Source organism: Somniosus microcephalus, chromosome 3, assembly GCF_052327205.1.
Source record: "Somniosus microcephalus isolate GS21.2 chromosome 3, FLI_Smic_1.0, whole genome shotgun sequence".
In the NCBI taxonomy this organism is placed as follows: domain Eukaryota; kingdom Metazoa; phylum Chordata; class Chondrichthyes; order Squaliformes; family Somniosidae; genus Somniosus; species Somniosus microcephalus.
In genome coordinates, this window is record NC_140989.1 from 128,824,695 (window position 1) to 128,837,824 (window position 13,130).

The window sequence follows — 13,130 nt, forward strand, 5'->3', positions numbered from 1 at the left end:
CCAATCTAGGCTTATTAACTTTAAAAATCCAGTAGCACATCTTTCAACACCAGTCTCCAACCATGACTGGAGAGAACTGAATTTAAGATGGCCACCACAAATCACCTGACATCCACTACCAATGAGTTTACAGCATATATCTCAAGGTAGAAACAAACAACCAATTACAATACTTCTTACTAACACAGAGAACAACCACCCCATTCACCAATCACAATACTTCTTATTAAACATAGGAAATAATCACCACATTCACCCCTCCTTTTAAAACATGCTCCAACCTAAAACAACCTTTACAATTTATAATTAATTTATTTACAACTAAAATACAAATATAATATTTCAACAATTTTAAAACATTACTATCAGTTATCAAATGTCTGACTCAACTTTTTGTCATCTTTGGGATGACTGCGTATATCCATTCGGATCAGGGAAGTTCTTTTATGTCTTCCCAGTTGAAGGAATACCTTCAGAGTCGGGGAATTTCTACTAGTAGAACTACCCCGTATAACCCCCAGGGTAATGGACAGTGCGAACGATACAATGGGGTGATCTGGAAGGCAGTTATGTTGGCTTTGACATCCCGGAACCTTAAGAATACACAGTGGGAAATGGTACTGCCTGATGCCCTGCATTGTAAGCCATGATGGTACCGAATATCCCGTAGTAGATCTCCGCGGGTAATTAAAGAGCCTTTCATGGGGTGTCACATTAGTAGCCATTGAAAGCAATGATCTAATGGGATGCAGGGCATCAGGCAGTACCATAACCACCCCATTCACCAATCACAATACTTCTTATTAAACATAGGAAATAATCACCACATTCACCCCTCCTTTTAAAACATGCTCCAACCTAAAACAACCTTTATAATTTATAATTAATTTATTTACAACTAAAATACAAATATAATATTTCAACAATTTTAAAACATTACTATCAATTTAAAAGTCCATTTTCAATCGGTCGACCGGATATCTTGTTCGTGTCGACCTTCTTAACCTTGGTGAAATTCCTTGCCCTCCCACACCCGGAGACACCGAAGTATCTTCTGCAGGAAGGCTATCCATATCCCGATTATCAACGGTTTCCGGATTGGAAATCCCATCAGGAAGTAAACTAGGACGGTCATGAACATCCATCAAAGGCTGACTAATAGAAGTATAATTATCTGCAGTAGGATTGGAAATATTCGTATCTATAACAATATCCACATTATCTGAATCGTGACTATTATTAGTATCCTCAGAAGAGGGCTGGCCACCACAAGGAGCCAAATCTTTAATTGAAACAGTACTTTCTTTCCCATCTTGGAATCGAATATGAGCATATTGGGAATTTGCCTCCAACAGCTCCACCTCCTCCACTAAAGGATCATATTTTGACAATCTAACATGGTGTCGAAGCAGCACAGGTCCCTGCATAGTAAGCCATGAAGGTATCGAATATCCCGTAGTAGATCTCCGCGGGTAATTAAAGAGCCTTTCATGGGGGGTCACATTAGTAGCCGTTGAAAGCAATGATCTAATGGAATGCAGGGCATCAGGCAGTACCATTTCCCACTGTGTATTCTTAAGGTTCCAGGATGTCAAAGCCAACATAACTGCCTTCCAGATCACCCCATTGTATCGCTCGCACTGTCCATTACCCTGGGGGTTATACGGGGTAGTTCTACTAGTAGAAATTCCCCGACTCTGAAGGTATTCCTTCAACTGGGAAGACATAAAAGAACTTCCCTGATCCGAATGGATATACGCAGGCATCCCAAAGATGACAAAAGTTGAGTCAGACATTTGATAACTGTAGCAGCTGATACATCTGCGCAAGGAAAAGCAAAAGGAAACCTTGAAAACTCATCCACAACAGTAAATATGTATCGATTTTGAGTCGTTGAAGGAAGAGGCCCCTTAAAATCAACGCTCAGATGTTCAAAAGGAGAAGTAGCCTTTATAAGATGAGCTCGTTGAGGCTTAAAGAAATTCGGTTTACACCGAGCACAGATAGAACATGATGAAGTCATCCGCTTGACGTCTTCAACTGAAAAGGGCAAATTCTTACTGCGTATGAAGTGTATCATCCTCGTAACCCCAGGATGACATAAGGCATTGTGAAGATTAATAAGCGTATCTCCGTGAATCACAGAACAATAAGCCCTCGACAGTGCATCAGCAGCAACATTATCCTTCCCCGGACGATAAACTATGTCCAAATGGTAACATGCCAACTCAATCCTCCACCTCATTATTTTATCATTTTTGATCTTTCCAAAATGTTTAACATCAAACATAAAGGACACAGATTTTTGATCGGTTACCAACGTGAAATGTCGCCCCGATAAATAATGTCTCCATTTACGCAGTGCTTCTACTATTGCATATGCCTCTTTTTCTATTGAAGAATGTCTTTTTTCACTATTGTTCAAGGTACGTGAGAAAAAGGCCACAGGTCTTCCATTCTGGTTCAGAGTAGCCCCAATTGCAAAATCAGAAGCATCCGTCTCAATCACAAAGGGAACCTGCTCATCAATAGAATGCACAACTGCTCCTAAGATATCCTTTTTAAAATTATCAAAACATGTCCTGGCCTCCCATGATAGAGGATATGTCATAGCCCAAATAAGGGGCCGGATCTTCTGTGAAACGTTTGCAATCCAATTAGAATAGTAAGAAAACAGTCCAACAACTCGTTGCAAAGCCTTAGAATTAGTAGGATAAGGTAAATCGATCAATGGTCGCAAACGTTCTGGATCTGGTTTAATCTTATTTCCCGAGATAATATACCCCAGTAGATTTACCTCAGTAGTCGAAAAGATACACTTCTCTTTATTAAAAGTTAAACCAACTTTTTCCGCAGCTTGAAGGAATCTTTCTAAATTAGAATCATGCTCCACCCTTGATTTACCACACACCGTGATATCATCTAAATATGAAAAGGTGTCAGAGAGAGAGTTATCACTTATAAAAGCATCCATTGCCCGTTGAAAACAAGCAACACCATTAGTAACACCAAATGGTATTCGGCAAAACTGATACAGCTTTCCACCAGCCTCATCAATCTTAGGCAAAGGGTACGCATCTAATTGAGTATACCTATTAATAGTTTGAGAGTAGTCTATCACCATTCGTTTCTTATGTCTCTCGTTAGTGGTGACAACTACCTGAGCCCGCCAAGGCGAACAACTAGGTTCAATGATTCCTTCCAATAAAAGACGTTGGACTTCAGAATTCATAAATTCTCTATCCTGACTGCTATACCTTCTTGACTTGGTAGCAATTGGCTTACAATCCGGCATCAAATTGGAAAAAAGTGATATTGGAGAAATGGATAAAGAAGTTAATCCACAAATGGATAAGGGTGGCTTAGTCCCTCCATACGAAAGACTGAGAGACTCGTGTAATTTAAGCACATCATGACCAATCAAAATATCTGCACAAAGATTAGGCAAAACAGATAGGCGTATATCAGTATACGTATTACCTAGAAGAATCATTTTCACAAGGCAACAACCAGCTACTTGTGAAGTAAGGGTCGTCTGAGCCATACACACCTGATAAGTAACAGGCAAGATTTTCAAACACTTTTCCTTCGCAAACTGAAGACTTATAAAACTCTCGGTACTGCCCGTATCTATGAGAGCCTTCACTTCTAACCCATTAACTTGGGCCATAACTATAGCTTTGTTTAGGCCATGAGCAAATGCAGCAGAAATTGATGCAATAAACGCCCTCTCTACAGGTTGAATAGTCGAAGAAGAGGAGGTAATTGAACCTAATGATTTACAAACACATGCATAATGACCTCTCTTTCCACATTTACTACACACAGCCTCCCGGGCAGGACACTTCAAACGAGGATGCCGGACGTTCCCACAAAAATAACACTTCTGAATCCTAGAGGCAACAGCCGCCGAAGTAGAAACTGTTTCAGAATCTAGTAAACCACTCCCATTAAGTCCACCTAATTCTTTTTCGTCCGGAACTGCCGAAACCACAGTCGCAGGTCAATTAGAAAGAGCATAAGAATGCGAACTTCTCTGAGCCATATCCAATGTAGAAGCTTGCTCAAAAGCACTCTTGAGATCCAAAGTCTTATTTTCTAACAACCGCTGACGAATTGATCTAGACAGTAGTCCACTAATAAAAGCATCCCGTACCGATTCTTCCTTATATTCTTCGGCCGTCACGGCTTTATAATTACAGTTAGCACTAAGGTGCCGAAGTGCTTGTAAATAAGTATCCAAAGATTCTCCCACCTGCTGCCTACGGGCAGATAGAAGATAATGTGCAAATACCTCATTCTTTGGTTTAACAAAAATCTTCTCCAATGTAGAAATAGCCAATTCGTAAGTTTTACAGTCCAAAATATACTTATACACATCCGGAGCAATGTAGTTGATCAGCATATTCAGTTTATTCAGAGACTATTGTTCCAACACACCCAAAAAGTTTGTAAATGTACAATACCAATGTTTCCATTTATCATCCACTCCTGCAGAATTAGGGTCAGCATTGAATTGTTCTGGTTGAAGATATCGCTCCATTCTGATAAAAAGTTAATAAATTGAAATAAAGAATAGATTTGCCTTTCTAATCTAGACTTTATTAACTTTAAAAATCCAGTAGCACATCTTTCAACACCAGTCTCCAACCATGACTGGAGAGAACTGAATTTAAGATGGCCACCACAAATCACCTGACAACAACCACCCCATTCACCAATCACAATACTTCTTATTAAACATAGGAAATAATCACCACAGAATTAAACCCTGATACAGGCTGGGACAGTTACTGTGGAGGATTAATCCCTGATACAGGTTGGGACAGTGATTGTGGGGCATAAATCCCTGATACAAGCAGAGACAACGACTGTGGTGGATTAAACCCTGATACAGGCAGAGAGAGTATCTGTGGGGAATTAAACCCTGATACAGGCAGAGACAGTGACTGTGGGGGATTAAACCCTGATACAGGTACAGTCATTGAATGTGGGGTGATTAAACCCTGATACAGGCAGAGGCACTGACTGTGGGAAATTAAACCCTGATACAGGCAGAGAGATTGACTGTGGGGGATTAAACCCTGATACAGGCAGAGACAGTGACTGTGGGGGATTAATCCCTGATACAGGCATTGACAGTGACTGTGGGGGATTAAACCCTAATACAGGCATTGACTGCGTCTCTGGGGGATTAAACTCTGATACAGGCAGCAACAGTAACTGTGGCAGAATAAACCCTGATACAGGCTGGGACAGAGACTGTGGGGGATTAAAACCTGATACAGGCAGGGACAGCGTCTGTGGGAGATTACAGCCTGATACAGGCAGAGAGAGCGACTGTGGGGTATTTAAACCTGATACAGGGAGGCTCATTGACTGTGGGGTGATAAAACCCTGATACAGGCAGAGACACTGACTGTGGGTGATTAAGCCTGATACAGGCAGAGAGCGTGATTGTGGGGGATTATACCCTGATACAGGCAGAGACAGTGAATGTGGGGGATTAAATCATGATACGGGCAGTGACAGTGAGAGTGGGGGAGTAAAACTTGATACAGGCAGTGAATGCGACTGTGGGGGATAAAAACCCCAATACAGGCAGAGTCAGTGATTGTGGGGGAATGGAACCCTGATACTGGCAGAGACAGTGAATGTGAAGAATTAAAACCTGATACAGGCTGGGACAGTTACTGTGAAGGATTAATCCCTGATACAGGGTGGGACAGTGACTGTGGGGGATAAAATCCTGATACAGGCAGAGACAGTGACTGTGGGGGAATAAACCCTGATACAGGCAGAGACATTGACGGTGGGGAATTAAACCCTGATACAGGCAGAGTCAGTGACTGTGGGGGATTAAACCCTGATACAGGCAGATACAGTGACTGTGGGGGATTAAACCCTGATACAGGCAGAGACATTGACGGTGGGGGATTAAACCCTGATACAAGCAGAGACAGTGACTGTGGGGGATTAAACCCTGATACAGGCAGATACAGTGACTGTGGGGGATTAAACCCTGATACAGGCAGAGACAGTGACTGTGGGGGATTAAGCCCTGATACAGGCAGAGACAGTGACTGTGGGAGATTAACCCTGATACAGGCAGAGTCCATGACTGTGGCGGATTAATCCCTGATACAGGCAGAGGCAGAGACTGTGTGGGATTCAACCCTGATACATGCAGAGACAGTGACTGTGGGGTATTAAACACTGATACAGGCAGAGACAATGACTTTGGGGGATTTAACCCTGATACAGGCAGAGACAGTGACTGTGGGGAATTAAACCGTGATACAGGCTGGGTCAATGATTGTGTGGGATTAAACCATGTTACTGGCAGAGACAGTGACTGTGGGGGATTAAACCCTGATACATGCAGAGACCTTGACTGTGGGGGATTAATCCCTCATACAGGCAGATGCAGTGACTGTAGGGGATTAAACCCTGATACAGGCAGAGACAGTGACTGTGGGGGATTAATCCCTGATACAGGCCAGGTCAATGAGTGTGTGGCATTAAACCATGTTACTGGCAGAGACAGTGACTATGGGTGATTAAACTCTTATATGGGCAGAGAGAGTGACTGTGGGGTATTCAACCCTCATACAGGCAGAGACAGTGACTGTGGGTGATTAAACCCTGATACAGGAAGAGACAGTGACTGTGGGGGATTAAACACTGATACAGGCAGAGACAGAGACTGTGGGGGATTAAACCCTGATACAGGCAGAGTCAGTGACTGTGGGTGATTAAACCCTGATACAGGCAGAGACAGTGACTGTGAGGGATTACACCCTAATACAGGCAGAGTCCATGACTGTGGTGGATTAATCCCTGATACAGGCAAAGGCAGTGACTGTGGGGGATTCAACCCTGATACTTGCAGAGACAGTAACTGTGGGAGATTACATCCTGATACAGGCCTGGTCAGTGACTGTGGGGTGATTAAACTCTGATACATGCATGTTAGATCCGTTTATTTTTGATGTTGTGTGTCCTTCAATAACTAGACACGAGACTGCAGGAACAATCAACAGGTATTTACTGGATGAGGGTTACTCTAAAAACTAAACGTACAGATTCCTACTCAGGGTTTATATACAGGTGTGGTCACTGCCGGTAGTACAGTATACAGGAGCTGTAAAAAGTAGTTCTCCCCTTAAAGGTACATACACTACAATTTCTCCCCTTTTAGATTGACAGTACCATAACATTCATTTAACAATTAACACTTTTAACATGCACATTAACTGAAAATAGTCCATTTATAAATTCAGTCTTTGGGGCGGCTTCCTGATCCTTTCTGGATAGCGCCTTTCCTGAATGTCTTGTTCTTGGTGCGGAGGCCCCTTGTCATCAGTTGGTTCATCAGCTTCCGATACTACTGTTTCTGGGGTAGATGGTACCTGTATGTCGGGTTCATCACCAGGTGCGCGAGACATGGGGTTGACTCGTTCCTGTGACTCTAGGATCTGGTCGACATGGCATCTCACAATGTTCTCCCCAACATCCACTGTGTACATTAGTGGCCCCTGCCGTGTGCATATTGTTCCTGGTTGCCATTTCTCTGTTCGGTAGTCGTGGGCCAAGACTGGTTGCCCTACATTGAAGCTCCTTGTCGGCTTCTCATTGATGTGCTGGAATTGCTTATTCTCAACATCTCTTTGTACATTTGGTCTGAGCAAATCCAGACGAGATCTCAACCTTCGGTTAAAAAACATCATGGCCGGGGTCTGGTTGGTGACTGCATGTATCGCATTTCTGTAGGCTAACAGGAAATTGTCCACCTTATGCTGCAGTGGAATGTCATCATCGCACATGGCCCTTACTGCTTTCTTAAAGGTTTGTATGAACCTCTCAGCCAATCCATTTGTGGCTGGATGATACAGGGCGGATGTGTAATGCCTTACCCCATTCCTTTTCATGAATCTTCGAAACTCTTCAGACACAAACTGTGGTCCGTTATCAGAGCAAATCTGCTCTGGCAAGCCGTTCCTGGCAAATATGGTCCGTAGGACTGCAATAGTTTTCTCCATGGTGGTGGACGACATTTTGATCACCTCAGGCCATTTCGAGTGCGCATCCACGGCTATTAGAAACATTGAATCCATGAATGGACCAGCAAAATCAATATTCATCCGTTGCCATGGAGATGAGGGCCACTCCCATGGGTGTAGAGGGGTATGTGGTGGTGCATTTTGGACCTTCTGGCATCCTGAGCAGCTCTTTGTCAGGTCCTCGATTTGCTGATCGATCCCCGGCCACCACACATAAGCCCTAGCAAGGCTTTTCATTTTCACCCCTCCCAGATGGCCTTTGTGAAGCTCATTGAGCACTCTCTCCCTTTACTTGGGTGGAATTACCACTCGGGATCCACACATCAAGGTCCCCTGGCATACTGACAGCTGTTCTCTTCTGGATGAGAATGCTGGCAACAGTGAGTCGCCATGTGTTGGCCATCCCTTCACCGTCAATTCATATACCCAAGACAGTGTCGAGTCATTTCGGGTCTCCTTCTCTATATCAGCGTTAGTTACTGGCAAGCGTTCAATTATAGTCGAATGAAATATTTTGACAGGGTCCACTGCAGGTGCTTCCTCCGCAGTAGGCAGTGGCAGTAGGCAGTGGCAGGCATGATAGCCCATCAGTGTTTCCATGCAGTTTTGTGCCCTTATACTCGATTTCATATTGGTTCGCCCCTAGAAAAAGCGACCATCTTTTTCACTCCCCACACTAGGCTGAGGGCCTCCCTGTCAATCTGGGCGTAGTTATGCTCGGCTGAGGTTAAAAAGTTCAACCAGTATCTGCACGGGCAGAAGTTCACCTTGCTGACGGACCACCAACCACTTGTCTCCATCTTTAATCCAAAGAAGGGCGTGCCGGTAATGACTGCACAACGGCTACAAAGACGGTCGCTGTTATGCCTTTTAGTGTTCCAAGTCCCTCCTGGAACACTTCTTGTGCGTCAGTTAGCATTTTTGACAGTCGTCCAGGTGTGGCGTCGTCATCCTTTTTGGCATCTACAGTCAGTGCTTGTATGGAATGCCAATCTAGCTGTATCTTCCGGATCCATTCACGTCCTAGTAGTGGTGGTCCTCCATCTGGCAATACATATAGGTCCATTTTTGGTGCTTCCTTACCGTTATATACAACGTTCACCCTTATTTTTCCTTTGGGGTAGACTTTTTGCCCCGTGTACGTCTTCAAGACAATCTCTGTATCTCTCAAGGGTATATGTGAGAATAGCCGCTTGTAGTCCCTTCGGTTTATGACTGTTAGGGCTGATCCTGTGTCCAATTCCATTTTCACTTGGACTCCAGCTACCTTGAGCGTGACCCAGATAGTTTGATGATCCTCCGTTTGGATCACCTTATGTAGTTTCAGACAACCCAGCTCCTTGCTTCCAGAGTCTGTATCACTTTTCTGTTTGTCTGAACTACTCTCCGTCACCTTATGTACCTTCTTGTACTTCTCCTGTGGAGATTTCTTGCTGCTGGTTTTCTTTCCTGACCTGCAGACTCTTGCTATGTGTCCTACTTTTCCACACTGTCTGCACACTTTGTCCTTAAACCAGCAATCATTATGGTCGTGTGTTGTTCTGCCGCAGCGATAACACTTCACTGTTCCGTATGACATTTCATTTGTGCCATATTCTTGCGGTCTCCGTTGTATCACTGCAGCGCCCCGTGCGGCTGCTTCATGTGATACTGCCATGCTGAAAGCCTTTTCCAGCATAAGGTCCTTTTCAGATAAAAGCCGTTTCTGGGTTCCTTCACTTTGAAGCCCACACACAAACTTGTCCCTTAAGGTATCTGCCAGACCCGCTCCAAACTGGCAGTGTTTCGATAGCTTACACAGTTCCGTTAAATACTCAGCATTACTTTCATCTTTATGCTGGTTCCTTTTGTGAAACTTAAATCATTCTGCTATCAGCAGCGCTGTGGGGTTTAAGTGGTTCTGTAAGGTTGACACTATGTTTCCAAAATCCTTGTCCCCTGGCTTCTCTGGGGTTAATAGGTTTCGCAGTAAGCCATACATTTTTGCACCCATGGAATTCAACAATACCAGCGCTTTCCTCTCATCTGGCACTTCATTTGCCTTGCAGTACACTTCTATGTGTTCGACATATGTCGTCCAATCTTCGACTTCATTGTCGAACGCTGTGACACTGCCACTCTTCGGCATCCCTGGGTGTGGTTAGGCTGGCTCAAAATGGCGTTTTCCCGCACTTCCCTTCTTCTCCGCTGCGGCTCAAAATGGCGTTTTCCCGCGCTCACCCTTCTTCTCCGCTGCGGCTCAAAATGGCGTTTCCCATGCTCTCCCTTCTTCTCCACTGCGGCTGCTTGGCCCTTGAACACCGGCTGCGCTCTGTGCGTTTTCTTTCGCGCCTCTCTCTCTTCTCCCGTCGACGCCGTTTGGTCCTGAACACTGGCTGTGCCCTGTGCGCTCTACCCTCTCTCTTCTCCCGTCGATGCTGTTCTGTCCTGAACACCAGCTGCGCCCTGTGCGCTCTACCCTCTCTCTTCACCCGTCGACGCCGCTCGGTCCTGAACACCAGCTGCGCCCTGTGCTCTCTACCCTCTCCCTTCTCCCGTCGACACTGCTCGGCCTTTTCTGTGCCGTCGGTCGGCTTTAGCCGCCGCTGTCCGGGAAGGGTCTGCGCCGTACCTGTTGCCAGCCTGTTTTGCTGGACCACCGTGACTGGAGAACCAAGCCCAGCTCTCAACAGCCTCCCCTGCGATGCTCAATCTCTGCTGGATGACTGGGCGGTTGCTTGTGGTCGACGCCCGTGCTTCTAGCCTCAACTTTCTTCCACTGTTCTCCAGGAGCGAATCCCTGGGAGGTAATGCAGAGTTGCAGGTAGGTTTGAATCTGCCTCGTTGCCACTGTTAGATCCGTGTATTTTTGATGTTGTGTGTCCTTCAATAACTAGACACGAGACTGCAGGAACAATCAACAGGTATTTACTGGATGAGGGTTACCCTAAAAACTAAACGTACAGATCCCTACTCAGGGTTTATATACAGGTGTGGTCACTGCCGGTACTACAGTATACAGAGCTGTAAAAAGTAGTTCTCCCCTTAAAGGTACATACACTACAATGCAGAGACAGGGACTGTGGGGTATTAAACCCTCATACAGGCAGAGTCATTGAATGTGGGGTGATTAAACCCTGATACAGGCAGAGGCATTGACTGTGGGGTGATTAAACCCTGATACAGGCAGAGACACTGACTGTGGGGTGATTAAAACCTGATACAGGCAGAGACACTGATTGTGGGTGATTAAACCTGATACAGGCAGAGAGCGTGATTGTGGGGGATTATACCCTGATACAGGCAGAGACAGTTAATGTGGGGGATTAAATCCGGATATGGGCAGAGACAGTGAGAGTGGGGGATTAAAACCTGATACAGGCAGGGACAGCGACTGTGGGGGATTAAGCCCCAATACAGGCAGAGACAGTGATTGTGGGGGGATGAAACCCTGATACTGGCAGAGACAGTGACTATGAGGAATTAAACCCTGATACAGGCTGGGACAGTTACTGTGGAGGATTAATCTCTGATAAAAGGGTGGGACAGTGACTGTGGGGGATAAAACACTGATACAGGCAGAGACAGCAATGTGGTGGATTAAACCCTGATACAGGCACAGACAGTGGCTGTGGGGGATTAAACCCTGATACAGGCAGACACAGTGACTGTGGGGAATTAAACCCTGATATAGGCAGAGTCAGTGACTGTGGGGAATTAAACCCTGATATAGGCAGAGTCCATGACTGTGGCGGCTTAATCCCTGATACAGGGAAAGGCAGTGACTGTGGGGGATTCAACCCTGATACAGGCAGAGACAGCGATTGTGGGGTATTAAACACTCATACAGGCTGAGACAAAGACTTTGGGGGATTAAACCCTGATACAGGCAGAGACAGTGACTGTGGGGGATTAAACCGTGATACAGGCCGCGTCAATGAGTGTGTGGGAGTAAACCATGTTACTGGCAGAGACAGTGACTGTGAGTGATTAAACCCTGATACAGGTAGAGACAGTGACTGTGGGGGATTAAACCCTGATACAGGCAGAGACAGTGACTGTGGGGGATTAAACCCTGATACAGGCAGAGACAGTGACTGTGGGGGATTAAACCCTGATACAGGCAGAGACCATGACTGTGGGGGATTAATCCCTGATACAGGCAGAGACAGTGACTGTGGGGAATTAAACCCTGATATCGGCAGAGTCCATGACTGTGGCGGATTAATCCCTGATACAGGCAAAGGCAGTGACTGTGGGGGATTCAACCCTGATACATGCAGATACAGTGACTGTGGGAGATTAAATTCTGATACAGGCCTGGTCAGTGACTGTGGGGTGATAAAACCCTGATACATGCAGAGACAGGGACTGTGGTGTATTAAACCCTCATACAGGCAGAGTCATTAAATGTGGGGTGATTAAACCCTGATACAGGCAGAGACACTGACTGTGGGGGATTAAACCCTGATACAGGCAGAGAGCGTGATTGTGGGGGAATAAACCCTGATACGGGCAGAGATAGTGAGAGTGGGTGATTAAAACCTGATACAGGCAGTAACAGTGACTGTGGGGTATTAAACCCTGATACAGGCAGAGTCATTGACTGTGCAGGATTAAACCCTAATACAGGCAGAGACAGTGACTGAGGCGTAGTAAACCCCGACACAAGCCCGGACAGTGCCTATGGGGGCTTACACCCTGATACAGGCAGAGACAGCGATTGTGGGGTATTAAACACTCATACAGGCTGAGACAAAGACTTTGGGGGATTAAACCCTGATACAGGCAGAGACAGTGACTGTGGGGGATTAAACCATGATACAGGCCGCGTCAATGAGTGTGTGGGAGTAAACCATGTTACTGGCAGAGACAGTGACTGTGAGTGATTAAACCCTGATACAGGTAGAGACAGTGACTGTGGGGGATTAAACCCTGATACAGGCAGAGACAGTGACTGTGGGGGATTAAACCCTGATACAGGCAGAGACAGTGACTGTGGGGGATTAAACCCTGATACAGGCAGAGACCATGACTGTGGGGGATTAATCCCTGATACAGGCAGAGACAGTGACTGTGGGGGATTAA